Raw genomic sequence first — 15,096 nt, 5'->3', positions numbered from 1 at the left:
CAGGGGTACGATCGTAGTCTCACCGGACAGATCACTGATCCACACATTTCAGGGCCTGACCCTACAGCAGGACTGGAAAGGAAGAGAATACGATGATGGGAGGTGATAGATGACAACTACCCCCACCTTCTTATACTGGCTTTTGCCCCCTTCCTTTTAGATAAAGGGTCTCAACCAGAATCATTGACTGTTTACTAATATTGAAATTAGAAACTTAATCCATAAAGTGCCAGTTTGTTATACAGTAAATGATGATGAGAACTGAAAATGAGGGGAGGAAGAGCTTCATGGGGCGACAAATTGTAGACGGATGCTTAGAAAGAGTAAACAGGGAGGTACATCGGACAAGGTCACTGAAACTCCCAAATCATTTCATTTTAAGTGCAGAAGAGCAACCAGGGCAACAGAAGGACCCATTAAGGACCAATGGACTATCCAGGATCAGAAACAGGTTTTCTATCACTGATATATGCCCCCATAAGACTGGAAGACAAGAAGACAATGAGACATAGAAGCAGAATTAGACCAATTGGCCCATTAACTCTGCTCTGCCATTCCATCATGGCTGATTTATTATCCCACTCAACCCCATTCTCCTGCCTTCTCCCAGTAACATTTGACACCCTTACTCATTGTAATGCCCTGAGAAAGGCTTCATTGCTACTGAACTGGTCTTTCTGTCGAAGCACTGCTAGTGTAATGGTTTTTCTGTAGCAGCAGTGTTTGGGTTGTGGCTAGAGGTAACGGGGCTTTGGAATGTGAGCCGCCCAATGAAGGGAGTGTTCTTTTCTTGTTGTGTGCCTGAGGACGAGATGACCTGGGGCTTTTGTTTGGCGAGAGATGAAGAGAAAAGATATCAGAAAGGAGAGGTCGTAGACACCAGAAAGGAGGGGACTTCGAGTGGACGAAGCCCGGGGAAATCGATGGAGGATCAACATAAGGGAAACCGTGAGCTCCAACTTGTGCATATTTGACCGTTTCATTAAAATGGGCCCTTCTCTTTTTGTTTTTCTTTACTAACCCTTTAGACAAATTAAGAATTACAAAACTAAATCGCTTAATTACATGCAGTGTACTGTCTGTTATTTTGTGGTACTGATTTGTAACAGGGGAACACATCACGCAGCATCCACACATCAGGAGGTTGTGCACCTCAATTTCACACATTTGGTGGGGCCAGAGATCGTCTTCCCTAGATTTACGCAGCCAACGTAACCTGAAGGTTACATAATCAAAAACCTAACAACCTCTGCTTTAAATATACCCAATGACATGGTCTCCACAGCTGTCTGGAGCAAAGATCCACCACCCTCTGACTAAGGAAATTCCTCCTGGTCTCTGTTCTACAGCACTGGCCCACTATTCGAAGGCTGTGCCCCCGGCTCTAGTCTTCACCATAGTAGGAAACACCTTCTCAACACCCACTCTATCTAGGCCTTCCGATACGGTAGGTTTCAATGAGCTTACCCCCAGCTCCCCCCTTTTCTAAACTCCACCACGTACAAGTTCAGAGCCATCAAACGCTCATCATATGTAATTCTTTTCATCCCTGGGAAGACCTTCTCCGATACCAGCACACCCTTTCTTAGATAAGGGGCCCAAAACTGCTCACGATACACCAAGTGCGGTCTGACCAAAGCCTCAGCATTATACCTTTGCTCTTATATTCCAGTCCTCTTGAAATGAATGCTGACATTGCATTTGCCTTCCTCATCACCGACTCAACCTGCAAGTTAGCCTTTAAGGAATCCTGCACACGGACTCTCATGACAACATATTTATTGATTTGTGGCAGCACTACAATGCCAGAGGACATGGGTGAAAAATATTCTTGAATATTTCTCAGAGGTAGCATGATATTGTGCAGGGAGGACACAAGAGTGGGAGTCAGAATTCTATAACGTGTTAAAGAACAGAGTATCAGATCAGACAGCTCTAGAGCAAGCACCTCTGCTCTATCCACTAAAAGTGGAACCTCCCAGTGGCCAAATATTTTAATTCTGATTCTCAATCCCCTTCCAGCATGTTGGACTATGGCCTCATCGTGTGCCAGGAAGAGGCCACTCTCAGAGCGGAACAACACCTTATATTCCACCTGGGTACCCTCCAACCTGATGGCATGAATATCAATTTCTCCTTCCGGTAAAAAAAATTCCCTCCCAACCCTTTTCTTTTTTATTTTCCAGTCTGGCCTCTTACCTCTTCTCACCTGCCTACCACCTCCCACCGGGTCCCTTCCTCCTTCCCTTTTTCCTCTGACCCACTCTCCTCTCCCATCAAATTCCTTCCTCTCCAACCTTTTATCTTTCTTACCCAACTGGCTTCACAACTCACCTTCTAATTAGCCTCCTTCCCCTCCCCCACCTTTTAATTCTGGCATCCTCTACCCTCCTTTCCAGTCCCGAAGAAGGGTTTCAACCCAAAATGTTGACTGTTTGTTCATTTCCATAGATACTGCCTGACCTGCAGGGTTTCATAAAGTACAGTAACATGAAATGCAATGTTGTAAAGTGTATGGTCATGCACTTTGGTAGAAGAAATAAATGGGCAGACTATTATTTAAATGGGGAGAGAATTCAAAGTTCTGAGATGCAACGGGACTTGGGAGTCCTCGTGCAGGATACCCTTAAGGTTAACCTCCAGGTTGAATCGGTGGTGAAGAAGGTGAATGTAATATTGGCATTCATTTCCAGACGAATAGAGTATAGGAGCAAGGATGTGATGTTGAGGCTCTATAAGGCACTGGTAGGACCTCACTTGGAATACTGTGTGCAGTTTTGGGCTCCTTATTTAAGAAAGGCTCCAATGCTGACATTGGAGAGAGTTCAGAGAAGATTCACTAGAATGATTCTGGGAATGAGAGGGTTAACATATGAGGTACGTTTGACCGCTCTGGGACTGTACTCCTTGGAGTTCAGAAGAATGAGGGGGGACCTCATAGAAACATTTTGAATGTTGAAAGGCATGGACAGAGTGGATGTGGCAAAGTTGTTTCCCAAGTTGGGGGAGTCTAGTACAAGAGGACATGACTTAAGGATTGAAGGGCGCCCATTCAGAACAGAGAGGCAAAGAAACTTTTTTAGCCAGAGAGTGGTGAATCTGTGGGATTTGTTGCCACGGGAGGCAGTGGAGGCCAAGTCATTGGGTGTATTTAAGGCAGAGATTGAAAGGTACCCGAGTAGCCAGGGCATCAAAGGTTATGGTGAGAAGGCGGGGGAATGGGACTAAATGGGAGATTGGATCAGCTCATGATGAAATGGTGCAGCAGACTCAATGGGCTGAATGGCTGACTTCTGCTCCTTTGTCTTATGTTTCTCCAGCATTTTGTGTGTTGCTTTGGATTTCCAGCATCTGCAGAATCTCTTGTGTTTAAAAGTCCTTCATGCCTGATGTGATATATCCTGGCTACTGGGAGACAAGGAAGGAAATTGCTGTGGGCTGAACAAAAAGTTTTCAAATGGTTCAAACGATTCAATTTAATAGCAGAGGAAGTATACAGTGAACAACCTGAAACTTGTACTCTTCACAGACATGCACAAAACAAGAATCCCTAAAGAATGAGTGATAAAAACATCAGAACCCCAAAGCGACCCTCCCCCTCCCATCACAAAAACAGGGGCACTGAACCTCCCCTCCCCCCCGCATTTGTGCCGGAAGAATCGACCCACCCCCCGCCCCACCACCGTGAAAGCAATAACAGAAGTCCCAAAGAGACCATTAAAAACGACAGCCCATAACCTCACTCTTCAGTATCTCAGACAGGCAGCAGCGAGCGCAGGAAGTCACTCCTGCAACAATGAGAACAGATCTACCACTCGCTCTTCCAATGACATTGCTCGACCAAGCCCCCGATTCGGGGACCGACAGGCATCAACAGCGACAGAGAGATGGATCTGAATTTTTAAATCTTTTCTGGCCACGGGTAACATGCAAGGCGACTGGGGGACAGCAAAAGTGGCACCTTTATTTAATAGCAGCAGGGATAAATACAGGGCCATGCTGGGGAAATTATAAGAAAAAAAATCTGAGAGACAGGATTAATCTACAGTTCGATTGATCAAAGGTAGTGAGATTCTGAGAGGAGAAGATTCTGTCTGACCAATTTGATAGATTTTTTTTGAAGTGTACAACAAAACGTATTAATGAGGAAAGTGCTGTAAAGTCTTTGACAAGGGAAACTGGTTCAGAAGCTTCCAGTGCATGGGATTCAAGGCAACGTGGAACACTGAATCCAAAAGTATAGTCCAGATGATGCCAGCGGACGACGGTGACGTGCTGCTGACAGCTCATGTTGCATGTGTTCATGGATTCTGGTTACTTTTCTTCGCTGTTTTGCAGCAGTTTGGTAAGAGCGGCCGATGTGGACTGGGGCGCTTCAGTGAAGAAGGGTTCTGCTGCCTGCAGTGGCTAGCGATAAGGCGCTGAATGAAACTAATGTCCTCCTACTGTTCTTCATTGCCTCACCTCCATTATGCCCTTTCTAAGTTTAGAGAAAATAAGAAGTCGGACATCCTTTAAATTTGAAGAAACCTGGTGACCTTTTATTCGATATTTTCATATGGTTCGATTTATTGTTCTTCCAGTTACTTTCTCAAAACTTTGGATTTGATCAGAAAGTTTCTCTTTTTTCTTGCTTTTACTCTGGGCTCCCCAGTCCTTTTTTTTCTCTAGTGGGGATTTTTTTGTGTATATAAAAATTATAAATGTTTCTTTATTTTTTTTCTTCTTTTCATGGAATGATAAGAGGAAAATTGGTTATCTTATTTTTTTATCATATACTATTAGATTAATACTAGGAATAATCCTGATAACGTTTATTTTACCTTTTATATGAATTGTTATCGATATAGATATTTGAGCTAATTCTCCTCTTGTTTATATACATGTACTTTTTTTAATTAATAAAAAGATTGCTAAAGAAAGAAAGATGAATACTACGGGTTTGATGTCTGACACCGTGTTGTTCGCTCACTTTTTGCTGTTTGCACAATTTGTTCCTTTTTTTCATCCATTGGGTGTTCGATGTTTTCTTGAATGTGGGAGGACGAATCTCAAAGTTGTATTTTGTGTACTTCGATAATAAATGTACTTTAAATCTTTGAAATTGGTTTGATTTATAGTTGTGTGTCTGGGCTACGTCGTAGGCCTGATTTATACTTCTGTGTTGGCTCTGTGCCGTAGCGAGCATGTGTTGGTGTGCGCCAAAACACTAGTTGGCAGTGGGGTTTCTATGCCACTGTGCTGAGTTTCTTCATGAGACAAAGGCAATGGGGATACAAAGATCAAAGATTAGTTTTATCTGTCACTTGTACATCGAAACATACAGTGAAATGGGTTCTTTGTGTTAACAACCAAGACAGTCCAAGGATGTGCTGGGGGCAGCCCACAAGTGTTGCCATGCTACAATAGACGGTAGGTGCATGAGTAGGCCATTTGGCCCTTCTAGCCAGCACCGCCATTCACTGTGATCATGGCTGATCATACGCAATCAGTACCCTGTTCCTGCCCTCTCCCCATAAACCTTGACCCCGCTATCTATAAGAGCTCTATCTAACTCTCTCTTGAATGCATCCAGAGACCTGGCCTCCACTGCCTTCTGGGGTAGAGCATTCCACATATCCACCACTCTCTGGGTGAAAAAGTTTTTCCGCATCTCTGTTCTAAATGGCCTACCCCTTATTCTTAAACTGTGGCCTCTAGTTCTGGACTCACCCATCAGCGGGAACATGCTTCCTGCCTCTAGCATGTCCAATCCCTTAATTGATAATGTAGCATTCCCACAGCTCAGTAACTCCAACCTGTACGTATTTGGTATGTGGGAGGAAACCGGTGTTGGACTGGCCTGTAGAATTATTCCTTTGCAGTGTAACTTTGTTATGCTTGCTTGTATTTTTATGTAATCACCCATATACATATGGCTGTTCAGTGAGTTTTCCACTGTTTACAGTTGCCTCGGTATTTTTCAATGAAATACACAGCAAATATAAAACAAGCAATAAAAACAAAACATTAGACCATCAGAACTAGGCCATTCAGCCTATCCAATCTGTTCCGCCAACTGTACCCCTCAACCCCATTCTTCAGCCTAACCCCTTAACCTTTGACCCCTCGACTAATCAAGAACCTATCAACCTTCACTTACAGCATACCAAATGACTTGGCCTCCACAGCCACCTAGGACAAAGAATTCCACAGATTCCTCACCCACTGGCTGAAGAAATTCCTAAAAGAATGTTCTTCTATCCGGTGGCTGTGCCCTTTGGTCCTGAACTCTCCCACCACTGGAAACATCCTCTCCACACATACTCTGTGTAGGTCTTTTCTGCAACCTCCTTTCACACCCACCCCTGCCTCATTGTCTCATTTTTATATACTGTACCAGCAGTCATGGTTGAAATGACAATAAAAAGTGACTTGATGACTTGACTTGAGATGACCTTCCAACATGCCGACATGCACGTCTTGCTGCATGTGAACATGTTAATTATCTGAGGATTCTCAAATGGAATTAAACTTTGTGCAATAATGAGATGGAAGGACATTTATTTTTATTGGGATGCAGTGTGGAAGAGGCTCTTCTGGCTATCCTGAAGTCCCCCAATTTCACCCCATGGGACAATTTACAATTAACCTACCCACTGGCACATCTTTGGACTGTGGGAGGAAACCAGAGCACCTGGAGGAAACCCACACAGTCACAGGAAGAACGTACAAATTCCTTACAGGCAGAGTGGGAATTGAACCTGGGTCACTGTAAAACATTGTGCTAACCACTACACTACTGTGCCACAACGGCGATACTAACGGTAGCAGGGTAGTCTTTATTCAAGAAGGTCAGGAGGGATAGCAGGTCATTGCAGGCCTGTGGGAGCAAGGTCAACAGCAGGAAGTTACTAGATAAAGGTGGTGTGGCACAGCACCCCCCCCCCCCAAGCATTCCCCGCAGCGAGAGACAGGCTCTATTGTGCTCAACTGGACTCATGGCACGAGTTTTGGGGCTCTTTTACAGCATGATTGTAATACCCTTTGTGCTTGCAATCTTGTGCATGCTTTGTCCTGTGTGCACGACCCCGGAGTAACGCTGTCTCATTCGGCTATATTCATGAGTATTCACTTATGGTTGAATGAGAATTAAACTTGAATTAAATTAAACTAAACCTCCCAATGGTCAGATCAATGACTCAGTGGGGGTGGAGATACGTCCCTACCAAAGGAGGTGTAAAGTGCTCCTTCCCTCCGCTAGCCTGCAGGTCACCCTTGGGCAAGATGTAATACCTGCTTAGACCCCCTCACCCCACCTGATCAGGGTCACATGAAGCTATCGGAGCAGGGGTGCTGAGTGGTCGTATGAGCACCTGGTGCATATCTCAAGTCCTGGTTATGTGACCACTGACAACAGGCAGACAATGTCTGAAGATTATTGATAATGGCTGGGGTCACCCGTCTTGTAAGGACACTGCCCAGAAGAAGGCAATGGTAAACCATGCCTGTAGAAAAAGTTTGCCAAGTACAATCACAGTCATGGAAAGAGCATGATCACCCATGTCATGCAACACGGCACATAATGAATGAGCGAATATTAATTCTGGAAGACAATGATACCACACACTAGTCTCATCAGCATTAAGATTTGTTTCAGAGAGGAACAATATTAAGATATCAATTAGGTTGAAAGAGTACAGAGAAAATTTACAAAGTTGTTGCTGGAACTTGAGGAAAAGGTTAGAATTAAATTCCCAAGAGCATAGGAGAGTGAGGGGAGATTTGATAGTAAGCATACAAAAATATAGTATGGCAGAGAAATTGGCCAAGAGTAATCATCGTCATGAAAAGACCATGTTCACCCTTGTTATATAACGCCACACATAATGAACAAATAAATGGCTCAAATCAGCCATAGCGGAGCAGACTCAATGGGATGAGTGACGTAATTTTACTCCTACAGCTTATGGTCTCAGTGCTTCCTCTGAGGTATCTCTCCAACATGGAACAGCCAAGTTGAATGAATTATTAAAAGAAATTGTAATATATAGTACTTTCATGGCACCAGAGTAAAGAGAACTTTTGAACTTCAGTCCCTGTTGTAACGTGGGGAATGTTTGTAGACAACCTCTGCACAGCTGGTTCCACAGGCAGCAAAAAGATGAATGGCCAGATAATTTTTTGGAAGTGGTAACTGTTTGAGAAGGATTGTAGTCGGGGCATCAGTGCAATCTCCTCTGTTCTCTTGTCGTCATGTTCTGAGGTTCTAACGAATAAGTTCAAACATCTTTGTGTGATGTCCAGCGAGGACGTCATCAAAAGGCAAAGCCCAAAAATGAGACATTTATCATTAGGGACACTCACCACTCAGAATGTACCATCTTCTCATGACTACCATCAGGGAAGAGGTACAGGAGCCTGAAGACACACACCGAAAGTGTTAGAAACAGATTTTTCCTCTCCGCTATCAGATTTCTGATTGGACAATGAACCCATGAACAATACCTCACTATTTTTGCTCTCTTCTTGCACAATTTTTAAATTTAATTTTTTAAAATACAGCATGGTGTAAAAGTTTTATGTACACCTCGGAAGCCCAAAACATTTGCACAGTACTGTAGTAATTTTATGTATCGCACTGTATTTCTGCTGCAAAAAAAAACAAATTTCATGACAAACATGAGTGATGATAAACCTGATGCTGATACGGGTCTCTATTGTGGACTGAGAGTGGGAAGGGGGCAGGGAGAGGGGATGGGGAGAGAGCGGAAAGCACTATAATGATCAATAAACCAATTGTTTGGAATCAAATGACCTTGTCTGGTGTCTCAGGGTTGATTGTGTCTGCACCCATGCCACCCCCCCACCCCCAGCACATCTTCTCTGCCACCTGTCCCACATCCCTCTCATGGTGCTCCACCCTCACCTTTCTCAACATCCTTTGTTCCCGGATTTACAGACTGACTCTCCGCTCCACATTGACAGAGACCGTACTATGTAGAAGTCTTACTTGTATGTCTGGGCTACGTCGTAGGCCTGATTTATACTTCTGCATTGGCTCTACGCCATAGCGAGCATGCGTTGGTGTGCGCCAAAACACTAGTTGACGGTGGGGTTTCTATGCCACTGTGTTGAGTTTCTTCATGAGAGACATGGACGAGGAAATGCATTTCAAGCATTTTCACATGTCCGCAGGTAGATTTGACGACTTGGTTCATCTATTTCGCATCGGTGTACAGACATGACGGAGAAGAAGCAACCGGAAATGCGATGCTACCAAGCAGACCAATCACAGTTGCTGTGGTCAGCATCGCCACGACGCGTGAGTTACTTTTTTGGGGAGGTACACATCACCCTATGGCATAAGGTACACAGTACCTATGACACAGATGCAGCGTAGGAATATAAATCAGGCTTTAGGCACCATAGCTATATATACAAGGCCAACAAAAAGAATCCTTTCAATAAAGCAGTGGAAATCTCTGGTCACTTGGTGGCGCTGTTGCACCTCTGAGGGGAGCTTTAATGCGCGCTCTCCCTGTTTATACAGTACATAGACAACATGGACAGCCCCAAACACGAACAAACTCCATTAATATTATTAAATTCAAAAGACTGACATACCTACAAAGGAACAGCAAAACTAACTAGTTTCCTTCTCTCTTCACCTTTAATAATTGTTCTTTCAAATTAGTCATGTGCCTTTGATGCCATTTATTACACGATTGTGAAGGTCTAGTTGCCTTGTCCTATAATTTCGGTATGTTTTTCAAATAACCTGTGAATGACTGTTAAAATCAATCTCATTTGTTACCGGTGGATAGCCCCTACCTGCAGGAGGATTACAAATCTGCAAGCAAAATTAAACTTAAAATATTATGAAAGTATCCTCTCATTTTTGTTACTTGCTCCCTATTAACCAATGACCAAAATCAATGCAGCTTTGTCACAAGAATGTGGCGGAGGAGCACAGAGCCACCTTTCACCCTGCCCTCCTCGTCTGTTCTTCGTGACAATCTTCCCCAGTCCATGGTTTATAAATGTTGAACATGGATATCCCCACATACCAGACCAAACTCCATTAATATTATTCAATTCAGAAGTCTGGCATACATGCACATAAGCAGCAGAACTAGTTTCCTCTCTCTCTTTTCACCTTTAGTAATTGTTGCTTCAAATTAGTCGCCTGACTTTGAAATCATTTATTACAAGGCGGTGCCATGCCCTGAAACTTTTGTGTACTTCTCAAGCTCTGACCAAAGCTGACTTGAAAATGCCTGTCAAAACAGATCTTCTTTGCTACTGGGCCATAGGGTGTACCTGCAGGATAACAAATTTGCAAGCAAAATTAATTATTTGGATAGTAGCCTCTCATTTTTGATACGTGCACTCTGTTAAGACACTGACTAAAACAAAGCCACTTTGTCCCAGTAGAAGCATTGAGCCACCTCGCCTGTTTTCAGGCAGGCTTTGTCCACTCTTCCTTCTATACATTCCTGCTAAATGCTCCTTCCCTCTCACCATTTCAGATTCAGGTTTATTATCAGTGACAATGACCAGGGTTAAGGAATGACAGCAGTGGCCTCTCTGGGTCCAACCAAAGGTGTAATTGGTCGCCTCTTATGTCTTGTTTTGCCATCATAAAACACTGCTGGTTATTAAGAACTTCGAGTTCTGTAGGCCTACCCCATCAGCAGGTTGCTGGATAGCCGGAGAGTTGGACATGTTGCGCACTGTGTTGTAGCCTGCCTCAACCACCCAAAGGAAAAGGTGTCAGAAGGGCAAACACGTGGAAATCTGCAGATGCTGGAAATTCAAACAACAACACACACACAAAATGCTGGTGGAACACAGATGCCGCCTGGCCTGCTGTGTTCTACCAGCATTTTGTGTGTGGTGTCAGAGAAGGTGCAGGATCAAACAAACAGTACCAGTGATTGTCTTGGGTGTTTTTGTTGGGATCGGAAGACCGTGGAGGATATTGGTAATGTGGAATACTGCAAATCTGGTTCACTGTTTCATTGGAGAGACCAATAGCGGGGGAGCTGCATGGTCTCGGTTGTGGTGCAGACCCGGGCTTCGTGCCGCTGGCTCTTCTATTAGATCTGCCTAGGAGAGGAGACGCTGGAGGCAGCGTGGGGCGGTGTCCATGCTGGGTTGAGAGATGGCTCCTCCCGCTGGTACTGCCCTCCAGCATTTGCTCAGTAGAAAACAAGCTGGATTGAGTTCGTCTGCCGTTACACTAGTGTGTGATGATCAGACTGCTGTGGGCTTGTTCCTGCCGATAACATCGGACACCATCAGTCAATAGGATATGACACTCGGGCTCAGGCTGTATTATATTTTTTTGTGACTGTATATCTTCTACGTGCTACATGTGCTTTGTGCTGTGTGTGACCGTTGCTTGTGTGTTTTTCTTTGGCCCTGGAGGGTCACTGTTTCATTCAGCTGTATTTGTGGGTATTCACATTTGGTTGAATGACATTTAAACTTGAATTATGTGGTGAAATTTGCTGTTTCGTGGCAGCAGTACAATGCAATACACAAAACATACTATAAAATACAATAAGAAATGTATAGTTATTAAGAAATCAAATGTGGTACAAACCAAGGGCAAAAATAATGAGGTGGTGTTCATGGACCATTCAGAAACCTGATGGTGGAGGGGAAAGAAAGCTCAAGCTGATTATCATAGTACCCAATATGTCACCATATACAACCCTGAGATTCATTTTCAAGTGGGCATACTCAATAAATCCATGATGGAAAAAGAACCATTACTGAATCACATTTGGTTCAAGAGCCTGCTGGTTGAGGGGTAATAACTGTTCCTAACACATTGAAGCTATCCCTAAAGCACTGAATGTGTGACTTTGGGCTCCCACACCCCCTCCCTGATGGTGATAAGAAGAGGCCAGTGAAAGTCTTTAATGATGGATACCACCTTTTGAGACATTGCCTTTGGAAGATGTTCTCAATGACGGGGAGCTAGTGCCCAAGATGGAGCTGGCTAAATTCACTAGATTATCTCTGACTGCTGCTATTGTTGCTGAAACTGTTGGTCAGTCCCTGAAAAGTAAAGGCTCTTGACACAAATCAGAGTCTGCAGTTTGGGTGAAATATTGGGGTCATGTTTTCTCATTGCTCTTAGGAACTGCAAGGAAGACAACAAAGTATCAGTTAGCAATCTTATAAAATTGTGCAGCCCACACTATATCCAAGTGACATAGCTGCTTCTAGAAACGTATCTAATAAAGAGATTCCGGCACCTCTCCAGGAATGAAATCATGAGAATAATACTTGTTCTTTCCTGTAGGAGACACATAAGATATCCCTACCCATCGCTGTCATATCTAAAGTTGATTTGAAAGAAGACAAATCATACTGTTGCAAAAAAAAACACTACTGCAGATTTATAAGAGAGCTGACAGTTAAGCCCCTAAACCAAGACTGTAAAATCCGGACAAAATACCCTTTAGTATGGATTCTGTCAGCTTTTCGATTTGCTAACTATTAGGACAGCCTTTTATAATCATATCATTTTTGGTAATGTCGTCTCCCTCAGCATCTATCACACTGGCTTTCACTGCTTAGATACTCAGCTAAAGTGATCAATCGGTCATTCGTTAACTTGCCTTGCTAACAAATAGGTAATTGATTCGTTTGCATCCCCTATGGAAAATCTGCATTGGAAGGATATTAGGCCAACGTAAACTCGAAATGGAGCAGTGTGTGAGGTCTTATCAAGTGTAACACACACAAAATGCTGGAGGAACTCAGTAGGTTAGCCAGCATCTATGGGGAGGAATAAACAGTCAACGTATTGAGCGGGACCTTTCTTCAGGAGTCCCCACAGTGTAATTGTTACTTTCCTTGCAGTTTCAAAATCAGGTTTGATATCACAGACATGTGTCCATAGTAATAGAAGAAAAATCTGAAATGTATTAAGTGTATGTACATTAGTGTGTAGTTGGCCTCCGTTAGTCTCAATAGACGATGGATTTGCACCTTGGAGAGTTTCCAGGGCGCAAGCCTGGGCAAGGTTTTTTTTATAGAAGACCGGCAGTTGCCCAAGTTGCAAGTTCCCCTCTCCACGCCACCGATGTTGTCCAAGGGCATTAGATGTATATTAAATAGTTACATTAGATAAGTAGTGCAAAAAGTATATTGGAGTGTCCATGGGTTTAAAGTCCATTCAGAAATCGGATGTCATGGGGAAGAAGCTGTTCCTGAATCATTGAGGCTCCTGTACCTTTCTTATGCTTTTTTTGTATTTTTATGAAATTACTTATAGACATGTTCAGTGTGTTTTCTAGTAGTTGCAGATTGGTTGTTTCAAGCAATAGAATGACCCTCCCACCCTCACTTCAATGATTCATAAATCAGGTGCAGCTTCATTCCCTCTGCCACCAGATTTCTGAATGCTGGGGCAGACTCGAGGGGCCATTGCCTTATAGTCATGGTAATTTACAGTTTTTATTGTGTACTGCTGCCACATAACCACAAATTTTACAAGATATGCCGGTGATATGAACCCTGATTCGGATTCAATATTCTTGCAAGGCTTAATAAACAATCATAAGCAACAAGTTTTATAACTCATTCTTGACTTCTGAAGAACACCTGATCATACGTGCCAGTATCCAATAACTCCTTATTCCCCTCCAAAGACGCTGCCTGACCTGCTGAGTTCCTCAGTATTTTGTGTGTGTTGTTCAAAGGTAGTCTGGCTCTCCTCCATGGAGCTTTGCAGACTCTTCAAGTAAACCTTAGTCTATTTTAAAGTGTTGCTTGCACAGTACAGGCCCTCCAGCCCACAATGTTCTGCTGACCTTTTAACCTACTCCACAATCAATCTAACCCTTCCCTCCTCCATAGCTCTTCGCTTTTCTATCATCCATATGTCTACCTAAGAGTTTCTTAAATGTCCCTAATGGATCTACCTCTACCACACCCCGAGTAGGGCATCTCATACACCAACACTCACTGCGTAAAAAGTCACCTCTGACACCCCCACTATAGTTTCCTCCAATCACCTTGAAATTATGTCTCATCGTATTAGCCACTTCTGCCCTAGGAAAAAGTCTTTGGCTATTCTCTCAGGCTGAGTTGGTGCTGAGGAAGCCAAATGTAACATTAGCATTCATTTCAAGAGGACTAGAATATAAAAGCAAGGATGTAATGCTGAGGATTAGGCACAGGTAAGGCCTTGCTTTGAGCATTGTGAGCAGTTCTGAGCCTCGTTTCAAAGAAAGGATGCTCTGGCTATGGAGTAAGAAGAGGGTCATGAGAATGATTCTGGGAACGAAAGGGTTACCGTATGAGGACTGATTAATGGCTCTGGGCCTGTACTCACTGGAACTCAGAAGAATGAGGGGGGGCATCTCATTGAAACCTATCAAATGTTGAAAGACCTCGATGAAGTGGATGTGGAGAGAATGTTTCCTGTGGTGGGGGAGTCTAGGACCAGATAGCATAGCCTCAGAGCATAAAGATATCCATTTAGAACAGAAATGAGGAGAGTGGTGAATTTATGGAATTTGATGCCACAGGCAACTTTGGAGGCTGTCATTTGGCATTTTTAAGGCAGAGGTTTAAGGGCATGAAGGGCTACGGGGAGAACGCAGGATATCGGGGCTGAGGGAAATGGATCAGTTAGCAGAGCAGATTTGATGGGCCAAATTTGCTTTCTTTCTGCACATTGTCTGTTTGAGGGTTTTCTTTTTTTTTTAAATGGGTTTCATTGAGTGTTTTTGTTTTGTGGCTGCCTGTAAAGAAGATGAATCTCGAGATTGTATATAGTATGCATACTTCGATAACAAATGCACTTTGTAGGGTTGCTGGGCTGCACGGTTTGCAGTCTGGAAGGGCCTGTTCCATGCTCTGTCCCAATAAATAACTAAATAAAATTTCACTACATATGTCAGTCATATAATTCTGATTCTGGACAGCTTACAGGAGCTATATGACAAAAATGGAGCAAGCAGTAAATAGATTCTTAACAACCAGTTGAAATTCTATCCCCTTTATTTGAGAAGATAATGATTAGGAGGCAGAGAGGAATTTGAGAATCTCCAAACCCAGGAGTGAAACGACAATAAGGGGTCTCCAGAG

The 15,096-nt window shown here is 43.4% G+C and overlaps 1 protein-coding gene across 2 annotated transcripts in view; it reads right to left on the bottom strand.

Moving 5' to 3' along the window:
- The window catches only part of vps41 (VPS41 subunit of HOPS complex), a 217,226-nt gene that overhangs the window by 141,996 nt on the left and 60,134 nt on the right, over nucleotides 1-15,096 (bottom strand). The gene's annotated exons all lie outside the window — the stretch shown is intronic.

The sequence above is a fragment of the Hypanus sabinus genome, chromosome 1, assembly GCF_030144855.1.
Source record: "Hypanus sabinus isolate sHypSab1 chromosome 1, sHypSab1.hap1, whole genome shotgun sequence".
Lineage (NCBI taxonomy): Eukaryota > Metazoa > Chordata > Chondrichthyes > Myliobatiformes > Dasyatidae > Hypanus > Hypanus sabinus.
Note: the sequence above shows the minus strand (reverse complement) of the source record. Positions and strands in the feature narration are given on the sequence as shown.